At 32.1% G+C, this 21,069-nt stretch overlaps 1 protein-coding gene across 4 annotated transcripts in view; it reads right to left on the bottom strand.

The window, feature by feature from the left end:
• Window positions 1-21,069, bottom strand: part of LOC124538838 — a 160,264-nt gene that overhangs the window by 92,700 nt on the left and 46,495 nt on the right. Inside the window, exon 1 of one of the 4 annotated variants that reach the window (XM_047116063.1) lies at window positions 551-726. The exons of the other annotated variants lie outside the window; for them this stretch is intronic. The gene's annotated coding sequence lies outside the window, so the exon portion shown is untranslated. Of the gene's footprint in view, window positions 1-550; window positions 727-21,069 lie in introns of those variants that run through there. 4 annotated transcript variants of the gene reach the window in all.

Below are 21,069 nucleotides of genomic sequence, written 5' to 3'. Positions count from 1 at the left end.
TAACATGAAGTACAAATTAGTTTTACTGTACAGAATTACGAGATCTTCGGATTTTGATTTGGACTTGTTGGTAAGAATAGTTAACTCGCCTCTTGGTATTGGCTAACTCGTATATTGAAGATCGAAAGCAATTATAGAATAATAAAAAAAGCCGATTAGATTCTTTCGTCTTGTATTTCCGAACTGTTTGTTGCTGCTAGTTTTGGTTTTGAGAATCAATAGTAATGTATTATTGAATACGGATTGATTATGTTTTTTTAAATTGATTGCTCAATAGAATTTTCGTATCTATTTTATTTGCGTAATTCGGCCACTTATCACCTTTTTACACGCGATTCGAAAGATCCATTGAAAGATATTTCAATTTATTTATCTTTTTCGAGTCAATCATTTTATCTATTCGTATATTGTCAATCTTATCGATAACTTTAAATTTTTAAAATAAAATCGAACATAACACTGTTATAAAACTATAAATAAGTTATCACGACGATATTACGAGCTGAATATTTATTACTATAGTAAAAGAAAGTTAATATTTTTTACAGACCATATATCGGATAATACACATCCGCGTTGAACTCAATATCACATGAAACAAGACACTGGATTATGCAACACAATGGCAAATAAACTTTAATTACGAATAGTAACCAGCACGTAACGCGGTTTAGCGCACAGAGCCACTATCTCTCAATAGTCGTACGTCCGCTCGGCACCGCGTCGCGATCTACACTGACGCTCGATCGAGATCAATTACGTTGTTTTTTTTTTTCTTTTTTATCTCGTGAACAAGTTCTCTTTTTGATTCGATATTTAAATTTTCATTGTTTGTACTTATGTCTTTAACTTTACGCTTGGGTGACTTTTCCTTATATAAGGAGATGCGGGAAAATGAAATGGTTTTAAGAAAAATTTCAGAACGTTTAAAATTAAATGATTGTGGTTTACAAAGTTGATCATACAATGTAAGTCCGTATCTAAGAATCCAGAGTGCATGTCGCGGTTTCATAATTATGGAAAAATCATTATTAATCATAACATAACGCAGACATTGATTTATTAATTGATGATCCATCAAATGCGTCAATTAAAACTATTAGAATTGAGTCACTTGTATACGTATACGATGTACATAAAGGTAGACTATTACGGAATCATAAAATATCAACGGGATTGTAATGTATTAAATTTATTTTATCAAGAACAAATGTTTTTAATATCTCTGTGTATTTGTGAATCTATTACGTGACAATCAATGAATAAAATTTAATGAAAAGCAGGCTAATTATGGATTACTAGTTTTCAGTCCCGAGAGACACCTAAAATTTCTATTGGGACCTTTTTTAAGCTGTACAAAAGCTACAAGAATAACAGTAAATTTGCCGCTACTGGGCTTCCTCTCTCTTAGTGGAGAAGGTTTTGGAACATATTCCACCACGCTATTTCATACAATATACACATGTGACAGAATTTCTATGAAATTAGACAAATATAGGTTTCCTAACGATGTTTCCCTTCACCGCCGAGCACGAAATTAATTATAAACTCAAATTAAGCACATAAATATTCAGTGGTGCATACTTGGGTTTAAACCCGCAATCATCGGTTAAGATGCAGGCGTTCTAACCACTGGGCTATCTCGGCTCGCTACAAAATCTACGCGAAAGTAATAAATTGAAAGTCCATCAGATCAATACTCCAGGTGTCGGTGGGTAATTCGCTTTCATAAATAGGTATAAACATCCTTCCTATGTATAGGACAAAAATAGCTTTGACAAATGATTAATTTCAAAAAATTGTAACTCCATATTTAGAAACGAGAAGTATTTCAAACAACGCTTCGGCTGTTATGTTTTAAATTACATTATCGTATTTCAATTACAACCTTTATATATTTTAATAAGAATATTGTCATGTCTGAATAAAGTATTAAGTCCTTTCATTTCCTGGATCTAAAAGTAGATTACAATCATTCTTCCGGCATTTCCTCGTTACCAATTGTGCAATGTATTGAAATCAAATTTTGTAAAATACATTGTCTAGTTAAATTGACACTAATGCTCTTTTAAATAACCATTTGAAGTAAATGTATATAACCTTTTCTAGAAATAGAATTATTTGTGTGTATTTCTTTATTTATTATATTGACTATTGTTTTCGCAAGAGTTTGTATTATAATTGGTGAAAGATTCGTTTTTCTGATAATAATTCGGATAATCACGTCACGTCAATTTATGGTTCCTTCCGCCATCTTGTAAAGTCAGAGTAAAAAAACCTTCGTCAGTTTTTGAATTCATTCCTTTTTCAACTCGTATATTCTTAATACCTTTTGAAACTAAAACACTAAACAGACAACTGCGTATAAAATTAAACTTATGTAGTACTCTTTGGTAGACTTATAATAACATTGCGACGCAATATATCATTCTCAGTCGGTAAAGCAGATTATCGCCCATACTGAGCACACGAAAATAGATCCTTAGGTGACATTCCTTTTATTACCCTGACTGTACAATATTACTAGCTCTATCTATCTGATAGATAACAAGTATAGAATAATTTAGTTATATTTTTTTTTTCAATATCCTTTGATGTATTTACGAACCGCTAAACCATCGACAATTACAAGTATTTCAAGCCAGTATCCTGTTCGGTTATCAAGTATCGTGACACATTGAGATCACTACAATGGAACAACCGCAATCTAGAACTAGGGGAAAGTTAGGGTGACTAAGTATTCTATATTATTTCTGGACTTCCACAGTTCGCAATGCATTAATATATAATTTTTCGTTATACGAATGTTATGACTACTATCATGTAAGACATGAACATCTCCAACAAGGATTGTTCAAGACGAAATATTATCGGTTACTATATATAACCAATAGCGAATATCTGGATAGTACGATTCAGAAAAATGACATTTTGAATCAGCGCCATCTATCGCTACAGGTTTGTAACTTACACAGTTATGCAACTATTATAAATGCAAAAGTGAGCAAAATAAATAATTGTTAAGTCAACCAATGATCTTGAAATTTTGCATACCTGTTCGGAGTATATAATACAAAGGATACTCGAAACTTGAATAATGATTAAGAATTTTGAGATTATATTCCAATTTAATTGTTGTTTTTCATACATTTCGATTAAAAAAAATACGTTAAAATCGTAAACAACCTTGATACTTGTATACAATATTGTGACAGCACATAAGTCTTGTAACGTAAGCGCGAACGGCGAAAGGCAATCAACTGTTAATTATATCAAGGCTAAGTATTTTCCGACAATAATCCTGTTGAATAAATTAACATTTAAAAAAATAATACTCATATTTCTTACTTTAACAAAAAAAAAATGCCAATAATATACATACACTATAAACGCGTCGGATGGTAAGAATCTTACATAGAAGCTATATATTGATTGTTCCATTGATTTATTTCTAGTTCCGGTAATAGATAGTTCATCTAACGTCCAGTAAGTCTTACTAAAGTTAATGTGAGCAGATTTCCATTCATCCGTTCCACTTATTTTATGATATGGAATAGTCATTACCGTCGCCATAGTATCAGCATAGACAATGCGAAAATGTGTTAAACCATGGCAACTAATGTTATGTCATTTGTTTGTAGGTGCAGTGACTCCCTCACCATAATTCCGAACACAACAATACTTCGTAATGCTGTTTGTCGGTGGAACATCTGATGTGGGTGACAGAAAAATACGCTAATGCCTAATAACAACATTGACCTCTTTGACAGGCTTACTGCTAATATTGTTCTTTTCTCATTTCAGAGTCTAATTTCAAGTACTATTTAGCTTTAACGGAGATATATAGCAAACAACTTTGTCAAGTGCTTTATTTATTCCCTCGCTCTTATACTTCCGACGAAAGATAAGCTGTCGATATATCCCGGCTAGGGATTTTAAGTCAGGACTGCAGGATAAACGTCTTATGTAAATTATGGGACTAACACGTGTTAACTGAGGATAAACATTTCATACAAATTTTTTGGCAAGCACGTGAATTAACGTATAACAGATATGTGAGAATCATAATTATGAACGTTCAAAGATAAGATAGCGACGGGTAAGTACGGATTTGTTTTTATCGAAACAAAAAGGAAATACGGAAATTACATCCTAATTTATCTTAAAGGTGTGTCACCCTATCCCGGGACACTTTCTAATTTGCAACACGACACGGGATAGATAGGCGGACCGATCAATCGAATAACTCTTATTACATAGAAATAAAGTTTAAAATTGATTGAACATTTCGGTCATTGTTCAAAGGACTAAGGAGAAATTACTGCGACCTAATTTGTAGATTTGTTATGATTCTGTGCGCTATACTAACTTACATAGAACGAGCGGCTTGATCACTTCCAACACATTCATACTTGATGTTATATTGCTAATAATAATATCATACTCAAAGCTCGTGACTATAAAGTGAAAATGCTGTTTGTAGGCTGTGAATGAAATAAAGTATTCTAACATGTTGGGTCTCCTTATAAAGTTGTAACAATTTAAGTAATGTTCGTAACAAATATATTAATAATAAGACAAAGAACTAATGAAATAGAGAAGCATCTAAAACTTCTAATAGGCCAGTAAAGTAGTTATATCACTGTAGATTTTTGTTTTTGATGTGTAACAGTTATTAAAAATATGATGTTATAACTTACATAAGTAAAAAATATATATTCTAAATTCAAATTAAGCAACGATGCTTGGCTTTATTACTGTTTAGTTCCGGTTGGAATGGTGAGTGAGTCAGTGTATAAACACCAGGGACATAACGTCTTAATTACCAAGATTGGCATATTGGAAATGATTAATACTTTTTACAGGACCAATATCTTTGGACTGTAAGTCACCACAATTTGGTATATAATTTGTCAGGACTGTTCAGTGATTGTTCAGCCCTAGATTGTACTTTGAAACCTGACCTGTCAATTGTAAGGAAACAAAACATTTAGAGACGTCTTGCGTACAGTCGGGGTAAGAAAAGGTTCGTCACCTTAAGATCTATTTTCATGTGCACAGTATGAGCGATAATCTGCTGCACCGATCGAGAATGACATATTGCGTCGCAACGATTTGATGTTTAGATTCAAAAGGTACTAAGAGTTTAAGACTGGATAAAGGAATTTATTTGAAAACTGACAAAGGTTTATATGTACATCTATACTAATATTATAAATGTGAAAGTAACACTGTGTGTCTGTCGTTCTTTCACTACCAAATCGCTGAAGCGAATTTGATGAAATTCGGTATGAAGCAAATTTAAACCCCAAAGAAGAACATAGGCTTTTTTTGAACCCTAAAACGAGCGAAGCTGCGGGCGACAACTTGTGTATGTATTTTTGTATTTGAGTTGCATTAGCCATGTCGATTTCTATCTGAGACATTAGACGAGTGGGACACATACAGGGTTCCCACTTGTAGCGTCTTTATTAATTCCTTATTTACTAGCTGCGCCTGTGGCTTTGTCCTCAATATTCAGATAGTGAATATATGACATACATAAATACCTACTTTGACGTAGGTAGTGTTTATCCTCAGACGTTTTACAAATACAGATTATTTCAGAATATATCCAATTTTACTTATTAATAATAAAGCTTTCTAAAACATATAAAATATATCAGTAGTAAATATCACATCGAAATATTCGTTTGGAATATTTATTCTACCTAGAAGAATCGATAAGAAGCTTAATAATATAGTTAATTAGATAGTTTATTATCATTGTAAATTTATATAAACAAATCGCTGTACAATATAACGCTATAAATATGAATTATTAATACATTATTATTACATCGTTTAAAACGGGTTAAATAACTGGCATGTAATAAGTGAATGAATTAAATAAAATTAAAAAATAAACGTTGACCAGCCCTATAGATAGCTGTATTCGTCGCAAAAACGCTAGCGTAACGGGATGCGCACGCGCAGAGCATGCCAGCGGACGAGTGACCACTCGCTTTTTGTGTTGTTGGTGCCACGACCGAATACCGCATTGATGTCGTGCATAATAAAGGATTTGCGGTTACATTATAAAAAACTTATTTCAAGGTTGCTCTTTTCCTGGTATTTTTGGAAGTTCGTTAAGAGGAATTCCTCATTTATATTATATCTCGTACAAAAATAATATATTATTGATATATACGATGTATACATAATTTTTAAATAAAATAATTGGCTAAAAGTAAAGTACGAAAACAGCTTGTTAATGTCCCATAGTTGGGCAAAGGCGCCTCTCCTCTTGAGTAGAACCTCATTCCACCAGGCCTCTCCAATACAGGTTGGTGCATATACATATTATGTGGCTGAATCATTCGAATCTGAAAAATTTCTTCCAAATGTCACGATTATGCAGATGGAGTTTGATACTGCGATATATTGTTAAGTTTTACACGTTTTATCCACTGGGCCATCTCGGCTTATAATAAATTATCTGTGATACTTTAATTTACAATTAAGTGTATTTGCAGGTAAGTGTCAACTTCATAGAAATATGTCTGAGCATTCAAACAATCTTTGTTTATGAGGTGACAATCTTCTAAAAATAGCACAAACAAACTTACAACACGACATTCATTACACTCCACGAAGTGCCACATAACACCAGAGTGTAATTTTTTAAATTACGAGCGCCACGAGAGCAAAAAGTACCGTCGGAATACGAGATGAACGAAATTGTAGCGGTTTATTACAAAGACATGAAAAAGATATGCCTACGTGACAAGACATATTATTATTGAAGTATATTCTTGAAAAGCCAATAAATATGACACTTACAAAATACATGGAGACCAAAATAAATAAAACCCAGATCAAGATAAAATATAGGTGTTGATTGGAACATCCACTACCTTCAGTCAAAAGAATAGATTAAACTAAGATCTACTGAATGGTAGGGCTTGGAAGAGGCCTTTTTAGGCTGGTAGGTAGCGTCTCCTCATCATAAGTTCTGCTAAACTTAACGAGCCGACCAGAGACAGATGTGTTGTATATCTTAGGTCAGTTGCGCATTGAAAATATATGCCATGTATTAGGTATTTCAGTGTCTATGGGCACATGGAAAATAAACGGTAACCAATTAGCATCTGCCTTCCTACTATAAATAAATAAAACTGTTCAGCGCGTGCCAGTTAACTAACGATTGTAACATCTTCGATTTCTATTTTTGACAAATATTTGTATAAGACATACAGATTTGTTAACTTCTTCTGATTTATATCACAAGACAAGGTAGGAAGATCTATTGTCATTCGAAATACGAATTCTACGTCAAATATATAAATACGTATGAAAACGTCAATACGTTACAATTTGCCAAGTACAAGATGCATGGTCTACTTAAATAATAATAATAATATGCTTCGAAGGTCACAGGCTAAGATTTCAACGGTTCCCGATCGAATTCTCAGTAGAGTTTCATTTACAAATTGACCTTATGTATCCAGACAAACATGTAATTATCGAGTTAGGAAACATGCGGAAAAAGCGGCAAGTTTTCGCGGAAAACGGAGAAAATCTAACTAAACACTGTAATAACGCTAAGAATACTTGCATAATTTACATGTTTACATAATGTATAATTCCAACTACATGATTATAATCGTAGAAATGTTGAGCGTAATTTAATTATTGCTTCAGTTAACAGCAAAGTTAGCGAGCTACAAGCGTGATCATTATTTATGTTGGGTAATGATTAAATGTTGACAATACTCTATATACCTATCACTTATACAGTTGTATAAATTATTATAGCTCTCTAAACGTATTGATTTGAGAGAGATCAATGGACTGTTAATATATAATTAAACTATTAAGATTTTATTGTACATATATTTCGGCATGTGTTCAGAAAACAAAAGAACACAAGAGGTATCAAGGGACACGCAGTAGGAACAAAGTTGATTCTATATTGTGCATTAAATAATAGACACGATTGAATTTATGAAAAATGCTATATTAAACTGTATATAATAAATAGACTGAGAAAGAGTGGGAAATATCGCCTGAATGGGACACAACGCTTTTTTTCAATATGATGATTCCTAAGTATATCTATAGTTACTCTAAGTCGCGTAAAAGATAGTTTCGTTCTAATAAAACCTAATTGAGCAAGGTTTTCAAATTAGCTATAAATGTGTTAAGGCTTTCTCTTGATTATTGCTCAGAAATGGAACATTTATAGAGTGATACTTTACTCTATCCCTTTATACATATAATATAATCCGCATCTTTGTCACTTATCACGAACTAATAGCATTAAATATTTATTTATTTTTCTACTAATTTATTTCTACCAAATACCAATTCCGTCCTAAATATTTCTTTTCCCTTTTTCATATCCCAAGTTACTAAATTACGATTATTAAAGTCATGATGTGTCAAACAGGCAAAAATTTACTTTCGTCAGTCATAGCAATAACTAGTGTTACTAAAAAAACTTTAAAACTATTTTTTAATCGGAGAGAAGATGGAATGAAAAGATTTCCGTTTGATATAAATTCCCATTATCTTTAGTCATGTAACTGTTCGTCATTCGGCGATTATCGGTGAATATTGCGTTAGTGAAATAGAACAGTGTTTGTAATACCATTGCCACTACAAGAGTGGACGCGTGAGACAGAACAAAGACATTTGGCAACATTTTATTGGATATAATTTGCACAATGTATCATCTAGTAAGTTGTGATCTGTATAAATATCTTAAACGAGGAACAATGATTCAGTTGTAAATATAGTTGGAATCTAACTACGTGTTCTTCAAAAAGGTGATGTTAACGTGACCAAAGGATGAATAAGTTGGCAATAATTATTACAATCTGCTATCCTTATCCCAATGCTGGGTCGTGATAATACAAATAAAATAAAAAACCTATCCATTATTTGTAAGATATTGCGAACATTAAGGGAAATACCAACCGAAAATAACAGATCATCAATACTTTTAAAATATTCTATGATTGTACGATTTAGACCAGGAAAGACCTAAATTGTTTTACTACCTTTAAAACAATATTGTTATTAAAAAAAAATCATTGAAATAATCATAAGCATAATACTTATAGTGTTGTTTTTCATACGGACTAGTTTCTAAAACCATTTTGAAAGTAGAAAAAATTAGAAAGACCGAGGAAATTCATTCTTTTTGAACTAACAGTCATCCTTTATTCTCAGGTATAGTGTTAAATTAACGTGATTTTCGACTATTAGACTAAGTATTTTTGGTACTTTCGTATCTCACATCAGCACTCACACTCACATGAATCACAAGGAAAATATTTAGTTTTTATATAATTTTCAAATTCAAAACGTTTTTCAGAATCGAAGGTATTTATTGACTTCTAAAAAGCGAGTTACTTTCGATCTCGATAAACGACTTTCGCTGGCCACTTTCATGAAACCGCAAGTTCGACCCTTCGATCCGAAGCTCCAGACTACACGATACTGAACCATTAAAATTCAAATCAGTTTAAAACTACTACTTTCGTTTTTTTACCTAATGTATTCATATAATAAAGCCCAGCGATCATGAGGGACGACGACGGTATCAATACAGATGAGAGAGCACGATTTGATTTTCTTTTAAATTAGCTTTCTTTTTTTTATTTTATAAAGGCAAAAGAACAACAATACCTGATGGTAAGCTCAGTAATTTAGTCAGTATAAACTACTTCTACTTAATACATATTAGAGGTTATGTCCCTTGTATTACAAATACATGGACTAACTGCTCTATCAAATCAAAACAAAGCATTACTAAGAACTGAACCCATCTATAAGCCTGCAGAAAACGACACTAAACTTTGCATTTACAACTCTAATACTTTGAACGGCTCATTCGAAATTAAAAACTGGAGGAACAGAAACTATCTTTAAAGAATACTGAAAGATTTGTCCACTTTGTCCAAATCCACCCAAACTTGACACTAAAGCTTTATTCAAGGCCAGAAATAAAGTCCAGGCAAGTTTTTGTCGTTATCAAAAAAGGCTAATTAAATTTATGCGTCGCTTAAATAGTAAAGATTAAATTATAAAAAAATATATATTCTAACATGCGAGAGCAAGGACCTGCATGAATCCAGAACACGTCTACGCAGTTTAGAATCATAAGAGCTGCGCATATATTAGAATGATATGTTATTATGAATATTCATTTTGATTTCGATAGATTTTACTAATTTATTTATTTACAAGAATTCCTAAAACTGGATTAGGATACTACTTCGCTAAAATTAAAGAATTTTGAAAATAGTCGACAAAATAGTAATTCCATTTTGATAGTAGATTTGGTATAACCATAAAAAATAACTATGATAATACCAGTTTTTGAAACGTAAATTATGTCCCAATGGCGAATTGAAACTGTTAACAAATACTTTGTACAAATTTTCTCATAGCAGATCCATAAATATTAAAACCGAGCTGACCAACTGAATTTTCCAACTACAAGTAACAAGGGCAATAAAACTATTCCAAATAGAGTAACCCTCGAAATTCCTATTACCAGTCCTTAAGAAACTCGGGTAGCTTATTTTCAGTTCCTTACAAGGCTTTGGCACATGTCGCCTCTCTAGATACTGGTATTCGATACTAGACATTCCGGTGACGAAATACTACCTGCTAAGCAACTAGATACTGGTTTAAAAACATGTAGCTGACGCTGAGCAAATTTAATATAGAATTTCTCGATACCAGCATTGTCCAATTAAGTTCAGATCTATATATACAGTCAAACAGTAAAGCCCTTTCATAATGAAATACTATGATATAATAATTCAATGGTTCGAGTTAAGGATAGTCAAAAAGAATAAATAGAAATAGAAAAGAATTTATATACCAGAATGTAAAAATGTAAGGTTCAATATGAATTACAAAATATTTAAAATAATGTTTTTGAGTAATATTGAAGCAAAATATTTATTTTGATAAAATACTATTAAATTTACCGTTATACCACACCATGCCATAAATATATAGTACTAGAGATTTTAAATAAATTTAAAATTATAATAAATATAATTTATGGAAGTGGAAAGAGCTTGCATTGCTATAATTTGCCACTAAATAACGAACAGGAAACACAAATCATCGAAGCACCAGATGAAACCTAACCAGAACACGCTAAACAGTACAGACGATCATCTTGAGTATAACGTAACCTATCATTTCAACTTTAGAAATAAAAACATTTGCAAAAAAGAACATTATTCATGGCCTCGATGACCTTTGAAATTCCAAATATCCAATCAAACGATATTCTATCGTATCACCTGGACTTTGAGTCGATTCTTGAATAAAGGAGAACGAGATTTATGACGTTACGGACATAATGTGGAAGAAAGGTGGTACAAAAAGAGAAGAATAAGTTTGTAAAGCGGTACACAAACGACCTTGGTTTTTACTGTAGGCCACATGCCGGCTGTTGCTCCTAAGGACGATGGTATGCATAGCCGGTTTTGTTTTTGTAAGACCACTCCCGTCTTGTTTTGATGGATCGATTTTGGGGCCCTTGATTTTGAGGTCTGTCGAGTTTATACATTTATGTAATTTCAATTACAATTTCTGTATATGAAAGGGCCATTTTTCTTAATCTGTTTTTACGGCAACGCTATTTTAAAACTTTCTATATATATCATTATTAATTATAGAATTGTTGTTTCTTCAACTTTCTACCTGGGCTCGTTTATGATAATTTTGGCCCTGAGCACGCCCTGTCCACCGACTCTATCCAGCTAAACGCATCATTCTATGCAATTATAAACTTTTACTTTTTAATAGCTACATGACTACATCGTTTAAATTTAGTTGACGAATACATTTCTTATATTCAAATTTCCCGATTTATTGATTGACAATTGACATGAAAATAGCATGTGAATGATTTATGGTGTAATCATTCGATGTCATGCATACTATAGCAAAACATTTCTCAATTAATTGACCATTGAAAACAAAAATATAATGTCGATTAGAACGTGAGATAAGATCGTCCAATAAATAAAAACCTCAGGTTTATTTTGAAAAATCGTTACACGTATAATTGAGTATTTTCTTAGACCATAAATTCTTTACCCTTTGACCTACAAACATTAAAGTTGTCACGAACTGTTACGCAACGCTATACCGAATAGATGTATTTTTTTATAGTAATTACTTAAAATATGTCGGAAGTTTCTAGAAAGTGTGATCGTGCATTACCAGAGTGTGGTGAAATTTTAGACCACTGATAGTCATCTAATGTTTACATCGTGTATGAGGTTTGAGGTTATCACGGTAATAGAACGCCATGTATTAATTTCCAACAGTAGTCGGGTCACGTTTGCTAACTAGGAAATGAATTGCCGAAGGAATTATGGGATCCGGGTTTAGAAACAGAAAGAGTGTGTAACCTTAACAGAATATTTGGAGGACGTTTGGGTAATTTACGGCGATCCCTTTGAAGATGAAAGATATGGTACAGCTCAAGATGTTTCACGTTAAACCCAAACAAATGCAACACTAATGGACTTTGTTGATGGGTACGTTTTTAAAAGAAATATTTTCTTTTGTCAGTCATAAATGACGCTTAAAATTTTAGTTTTTAAATGCATTCGTTTATCTGCGAATACTTGAAAATATTATTTACATATCAAGTAAAATAATTACATTACCTTATATAGTTGTAGCTTAATTACAATTCAACTTCCAAGATGCAATTTCAGCAATCACGAAACGTTTCATTCCAAGCTTCTGTTCTTAAACGTTTAATTTGCATAAGCCCAAAGAGTCTATTTCCATACAGCCAGCGTTTCTAAAATTAGAATCCAACAATCAACTAGTCAGGCTATTACAATAAACCAAGACCGAACCACTGTTCCTAATAAATAGTCATAGACAATAGAGGCTAATGAAGCGAAACTGAGGAATTTAACAATGTCCTAACCAAGTAAGCAGATATTTATGAGGCTGTTGATATTGAAACAATTGATGAAAGGAATTAAGGTTTATCACCTATTAACACTAATAGAAAACAATTATACCCAATCATATTTGATTCTATTAATACTGTTCAAAATATCAACTCGACTGCAGCTATGATTCATGTCATTTTCAAAGTTAAGTCGTCAAAGGTTTGGAAATAAGATTTCTTAATCTAATTATACATTTCACAACTAGGCCAATTAATACAAAAACTTTTTAGACTATAATTCTAATCCAACAGTGGAGGGTTTGATCCCTACTTGGAACAAACAAACACACTTCCATTTAGGCCATCGGAGTAGCACGATTCTAATTATTATTAAAACAGTAAATTTTTCCATATTAATTTTCATATAACTACAAGTTTCTTAGAAGTTATATTCTTTAAATAAATGTACAAATTAAATTATCCCTGTAAGATGTCTTTACGTCAAGCATCAGACCGATTACCTTGAAAGTCTGAAGAATATACGCGACCTGCAAATTGTAACAAATACATTTGACTGATAATATCAGAACGTAGGGTTAAATGGCGAAAAGATTATGTCAGAGTTTGGGCATTTTGCCATTTAAATTGCTTACAACACCCCGTGGTGTGATACAGAATCTCAACCTGAATACGAATAGATGTTTAAAAACAACGCCTTTGTTGAATATTTCATAGCAGATTTTGTAAGGACGCGTCAGATTGACGGTAATTGTGCAATCATTGTTACATATGTATGAGTGAATTTGGAGCAGTATTTCATCAATGTGTCGATTTAATATACTCAAGAACAAGATCAATTTATTACGTCATTTATACATGCCGGCTTATCAGATCTTGATGTCTCGTATAATTATGATCATTAGCGTCATGTTTGCACAATGATCGAAAAATTTACTAAAAATATACAAATCGGTGATGCGTTCTACGAACTAACAAATCAAATAGAAGGCCTTTGTATGGTCATGCTCTGTTAACCGACCACACTAAACAACAGTCTATGGTCAAATATGGCTACCAAGAGCAATGACCTGACCAGCGTTCGCAACAAAAATTATCATTCTCTATGGCTGGTCTGCCGTCATTAACGGAACAGATCGAATCAAATTGTCCGACATTTACACCTGGAGGCGTTTTTATTATTATTATTTTGTTTAATCGTATCAACCTTTTAGTAATGTCTACTGTATTCGAGCGGTTGTAAATTGAGATCGATTAATATCTACTTATTGCATTTAGGAATAAAACGTCGATAAATTAAATAAAATTTTCTTTTAGTCACAGTAAAACATAGTCTGTTACAATTGTAAATGTCATTACTATATCAAACACAAAATACACAAGCGTAAAAAGTAATCCAACCCAATTAAGTAGTTCTCCATTTGTGAACTTTTGTGTGTAGTATTGTATTATATTTATGTCTATAGTATTAATATTGTATATAACATATTCAATCAATCTTTGCTTGTCACGTATTAACAGACAGCAGAATACACCCTAATTAAAATTTTAGGTTTTCATTTTCAATTACTAATTAATTTACATATTTCATCATGCACGTAGTTGTCACTAATGATATTAAATCACAAAATGCTTTAAAAACATAATTACACATCCAATTATAGTAATATGATTATTTAGACGCGGCTGTCAAATCGTGATACAAAATTGAAATAACGATTTAATTCTTTAGTAATCTATGTGAGACTGATCTTTTTATTAGAAGGCTTTGTCAGATTTTAGGATTAACCTCGTTCCCAAATGAGAGGAGACTATTTGACCGAATAAATATCCAGACCATGTCTTTAATCCCTAAAAATGAAAGTATCAATGAGGATCATTTGTCAATAAACATTTTGAAATTGAATTTGTAAAGATTCTTACCAGGAATAGGCATGCTAAAAGTTCCATAATAAGTGCGATGTTGAAAATATTCTGTGAAGTATACTATAAAATTTACAAACGTGCTTCGATTTAGATGCTTAAGTCGGACGCAATAAGATTGAAAATATGACTTAACTCATGTGTAATAGCCGGTGTCGCAAATTTCATTAGCGTATCCACCTTCTTAAAATTGAAATGCCATATTTGTGTCATGTTCTAATATCCAAATTGTAAACCTTAACGCACAACACTTAGGAGTTACATTCCCGTAAAGCTATGTATGTATCTCAGCAACAATTTACCACAATATTGATAGTTTTAGCTATATCATAACATGCACAATTGGCAGTCCTATTACCTTTCTTAAAGAGAGGTCTTGAGACCACGTGTGGGTGAAATTTACTTCTATCATATATTTACTTAAGCAGCCTAACAGTTAGCATTCCAAGCCATGCCAATATCGACTCTATTCCATTTAAATACGGGTTAGAAATGCTTACAAGATTTCGGTAGATAAGAGGGTCTAGCAGATAAGACTCGAGTCTTAAGGGATGTACTTGACGTTAATAGACAAGTTGAAAAATGTCAACCTTACTTACAATTAAGTGTTGTTTTGAAAATATGATACGAGATGTCTATTAAGAGGAGAAACAATGGTTTAAGATAAGAAATTGCTGGAATTTATTATTCGATAGGCTTTCGTATACCGATTTCAGTTCTGTGATAAAATTGAGATAGTATTATTTACATTTGTGAGGTGTAGCTTGCAGTAAACGATGTTTAGGCATAGCGTTCGAGGGCTCGAGATATATGTACGTGTTCTAGCGGAACCTGATACCTTTGTAACCTTTGACATGACACTGCCCTTGTAATATATTGCTACAGCTTCCAATCCTGACTTTCAAACGCATTAAAGTTAAATATGCAATTGCTTTTTAATTATGACCACATCTACTGGGTAGGTTCACCAGATATTTTCCCGCTAAACAACAGTATTGTCGTGTTCCTGCTTGAAATGTTTGAGTGAGCCAGTGTAACTACAGGCATAAGGGAAATAACAGCTTAGTTCCCGCGATTGGTGGCACATTGACGTGGTAAGGAATGGTTATTGTTTCTTATTGCGCCATTGTCTATTTGCGCTGATGGCGAATTACTCTCAAGTGGCCCATTTGCTCGTCCGCTTAAAAATATGAATACATGCTAAAAAATTAAATTCTGCCCTAAATATTTTTATGATTTATTTAATTAATTAGTTAATTAATCAGCTATAAATGTTCTAGATCCATATTAATTCATAACAACATAGGAATGGCGTTATTTCTAAAAATAAATAAAAGCAAAATAAAATTTACACAAGGCTCTCGTTCAAAACTTTCATTAATTGAAATTTATCACATATATCTGACCATTTAAATTAGTCGTGAAATTCCATCAAGCCTCTAAATGTAGGTTGATGGGTATGGACTTTTACGATGAGAAACTACTTGAAATATGTTAGTAAGTAAAATCTAGTAACATAAATGAAGTTGCTAATACTGCAAAGACATTTGTTCATTCAGCATCTTCATTACAACATTGCACTGACAAAAACGGTCTCCGTCAAATAGTTTTGCAATAGACTTTGTTTCATTTTACGTTTTTGAGTCATTATAACATTTGGTAACGTAGCTGATTTGAATCAGTCGATTTTCGACTTTAATATTTGGTGATAGGTATTATTATTGGTATTTTCAAAGCGATAACAAAAGATTAAAGATGAATAGACAATATGTTTGTCTGATGTAGTAAAATTTACTTTAGTGTTTTATTCGGAATATTAAGTAATCGGTTACTCTCCGATGTGATTCAGAAACATCCGATTATTTCGTTTCATTGCTTAATAAAAAACTGTTGGAATTGACGTGAATTGGTCGAGGGAATACCAATTCTGTTAAGTTTTTCCTTATGCAAATGAATTTATGGAACTCTTGGATACTTTCGATGACACAATTTGATTCGTTTTGCACTTCACAGTTGAGTAATTGATCGTGTTTTCTAGAATGTACCATTTAGCAAATATGTTATCTCTCATTGCGGTATTAAATCCCAACATTATCCAATGTCAGCAACTGTTGAACGACAATCTAACCAGATCTCAGGTATTTCATCACGTTACGTAAGCTTGACGGCCGTTCACATTGCTTGTGACATAATATTCAGGTACTTGTAGTTCTATATTTGTAGTTATCATGACGTTGGAATCTAATAAAACAGACTCGTTTAACACTTATGCTGATAGTGTAGCTATAAAATTTACTCTTAGATTTTTCAAAAGATTCTGGAGAAGATGTCGTACTAACATCTTCGTTGCACAGCCCATGCTGATTTTCCGAAAGATTTCAGAAAATGTCCATTTCATTTACAATGTTTACTTGCATTATCTTCGTGATTAGGGTTAAGCCTTAGTATTTTTAAATGACCGTCATACTTTATTGAATGAATTACACAAAACAATTATGCATCCTTAAAAAATATCTAAAGATGAAAATCTATCTAAGTGTGAAATTCAGTTAGATATTAATTTTCCTGTTGTAATAAATAAATAAATAAATAAATAAATAAATAATATATTCTGATATTTTGCTGTACAATTAAACATAATTAGCTTAGTCTGAATAATATTTTGAGACCTTTAAGGGAAGTGCTTTATATTTGGATACACATTAATTGAGAATGAAATAAATTTATAATATGTTTAATTGCTTTAGTAGTATAGGCTTATAAAGTGAGAAAATTCAATTAAAATGAAATAAATCAATAATATGTATACTTATTTGCCTTAGTCAGTAGGCTTTTATAGATAGTAGTTTTATAGGTTTGTCACATCAGTTTAATAGCAAGCTACAACATGTTTAACAGCATTGATAGGAGGTGTTATCGATAATATTAATTAGCTTTTAAATGTAAAATATTGAAATTGTAAGTAGTTATTAATAAATATACATAGATAAAAAGTACATTACAAATATTGTTGTGTTGAATTTTTGGTACAATATTAGTTTGATGCAACGTTATCATAACTGAAGTATGGACACGTCAGATAAGGATTATCAATCTCATCACTCACCGAAATCTAATTGAAATCGTTTAAGCAATTTTAGTTTTTATTTTCAGGTCATTTGATTTGTTTTTGCTTGGATTATTCACGCGATAAAATAGTTTTTTTATCCGAACACGTAATACAAGTGAATGTTGTATCATTTGTCAGATAACTACAGAACAGTTTATCTATGATAAGAATTTATTTCGAAATTTCTCCTTTCTTTACGTACTTAAGAAAAGATCAAAGTGCAGACAAGCATTCTGATATATTATTTTATAGACTGTGTCACAAATTGCTTTAGGTATATACATATGTTAATTCTGCAAATTTCACGTTTTAATTTTGAAATGATCCTTATCTGTTTTCAACATTTTACATAAAATAAAATTTGTTATGTTATATAAGTAATCAAAGCAAACAAAAAAGATATCAAAATGTTAACATAGTCACATATAGTGCCAATTAAAATTGATTTATGATATTACAATAAAATAGGCATAAAATTGGTGAAATCAAAGAAATATTTACATCGTCATCGCCAGCGATCTGTCGCAACTGGCTGGTGCTAATAAGTATCGACCCAGAAAAGGGAGTTAAAATGCAACCTACTTTTGTAATTTATTTAATTTTGTCATTAAGCCTGAATATTTTCGCAATTTTTTTTAATGTTTTGTTTTTGAAACATCCTACTAATTATTTCTACAAACATTTTATAACACTAACATTTTATTCATTGTCAAATACAAATACTTAGCAGATCTTATTAAAATTGTATTCATATGAACATTTTTCAAAATAAAATTGTGTATTAGCAATAAGCGGCTATGCACTGGATTTGCAAAATTAACGGAACAGGATATAAGCGCAATTTATGCATAAATTCAACAATTTCTAAACGTTAATTTAACCTAATTACAGAAATACAGTATAATAGCTATTGATTTGACGAAACGTGCTATAAATAACAACCACGACAAATTCCGTGTAACCAATGATTGCTGAATCGCTTCCCAAATAAGACGAAATTTGATAATTCAACAGATACATTGTTTAAAATGAAATGCACTTTATCCCGAATGGGTTAAGAACTAAATTATAAACATTCCAAAATAACCAAAGATATATTTAAAGCCACACCTAACGATTTCCATATCGTATCACGAGTAGCTCTAGTAACAACAAAGTACTTCGAAGCCACAGGTCAGATCTACGTACGATCTATTAATATGTACTTGAGTTTAATTTGCATATAATGGAGTACTAGAAACATATCTGGAACGGGAATTGTGTGATATAAGAGGGAAAAGTATAATACAAGCTATATGTTTTGGCCCTTGTGGAATAAGCTGTACTACTCCCAAAAGGATTATAGCATAGTTACACACTCGCTTTCTACAAGGAAATCTATGGAATATTTATGATGATTCCAACAAATTGAGTCAATAGATTTGTTGAATATGAGTCATTTTTTTTAATCTAATTGCAGTTTGCTTCCTGTAATCAAATTTCTTCCAATAAAAGGGGAAATAATTGAAATTTAAATGTGAAAGCATAAAGCAAATTAATCTACCACAATTTCTAGTATTTTGTCTATCTAGGTCATTATACGTCATCGCGTTACAAAGTTACAAATTACCCTTACATATAACTGATCATTTCCCAAGACACTAATATTCATGGTAACATACTATTACGAATGAAATTGTACCATAACTGCATGTTTTCCGATTTATGATAATGCATCTACTGATGTTGAGCGATTTTATTTATCTAGATTATTCGAATTGGGTTTCGAAGAATCAGATTATTTTTATAGCATAGATAGGCGTAGATACTGATGGCATAGTAAAAAGTTTTTTCTGCTCGGCGGTGAAGGAAAACATCGTGAGGAATCCTGCATGTGTCTAATTTCGTCCAAATTGTGCCACATGTGCATTACAACACGCATTGGAACAGCGTGATGGAATATGTTCCAAACCCTCTCCTAAATGGAAGAGGAGGAGGAGCCCAGCAGTGGTTGCAGTGGGCAGTGGGCACAGGCTGTTACTTAACTTTACTTTATTAAAACTGTAACTGGAACCGGAACACAACAATCAGCAATACTTACTAAAAGTTTTGCTGTTTGGCGGTAGAATAATTTTAAGCTTCTAATTCAAGAATTTGCAAGAGTCGTGAAACATTGAAAGCTACATTGATGCTCGATCTACAGTGAATTTGCTAGTGATCTAATATTACAAATAACATGTAGTTATATTTTAACACCTTATAAAAGTAATTTAATATGCAAGTAATAAAAAAGTCTATTCAAATCGGAATATTGTGCAAGCAACTACTTCCATCAGCTCAGACGGAATTCTGGGATCACCAAGTATTAAATAATGATAGGGTTAATTTTAAGTTACGTATTAACATATAATGGTATAAATCGTCCTGATTTGCAGTTTATTATACATTCAGAAAGTGTAACCTTATGTATTTTTATGTACATATTCATCACACACATTGTCTCGTAATCGTGTCGGACGTTCAAAGCGAAGCTACATTTGTAATTAGGGTTGACACCTGTGAAAGTATTACACAATAAAGTGATGTTTTAGCTAGCTTAATGTATTGAGGAAATAATTATAAATAATGAAAGTGGTTATTTTTTTTTAGTATTCATTGCAACCCTAGCATATATCACGTACGAGCTCTGGGAACAAGAATTAACAACGCACTGACTCGCTTAGAAAGCTGAAATATTGTTTTGGGCAAACTAGGCCACAAAATAGATGCAGTTGGCATTTAGATTGCGAAACAGATAATAAAAACATTAACTATGTAGGTAATTATATTATATTAAATATTTCGAATAAAAGAACACACAATCAGATCATTGATAAACGAAAAAAATACTAATAAAAATGTTGACAATACCGGTGTGGTTGACATCAGAGCTTATTGTGATTCGCCGACGGCCAGCGAAAGTACAAAGTCAGAGGTGGCCAACCATTGACAAACGTCACGCCGTCTGACCTGCGCAGTTGCCGGAACGCACAGATAAAATATCATTGTTACGGGTTGGAGGACGATTTTTTAACAACCTTAATTGTCACGTACTTGTGAAAAATCGATC

This window comes from Vanessa cardui, chromosome 21, assembly GCF_905220365.1.
Source record: "Vanessa cardui chromosome 21, ilVanCard2.1, whole genome shotgun sequence".
NCBI lineage: Eukaryota > Metazoa > Arthropoda > Insecta > Lepidoptera > Nymphalidae > Vanessa > Vanessa cardui.
This window is presented reverse-complemented; position numbering and strand designations above follow the sequence as displayed.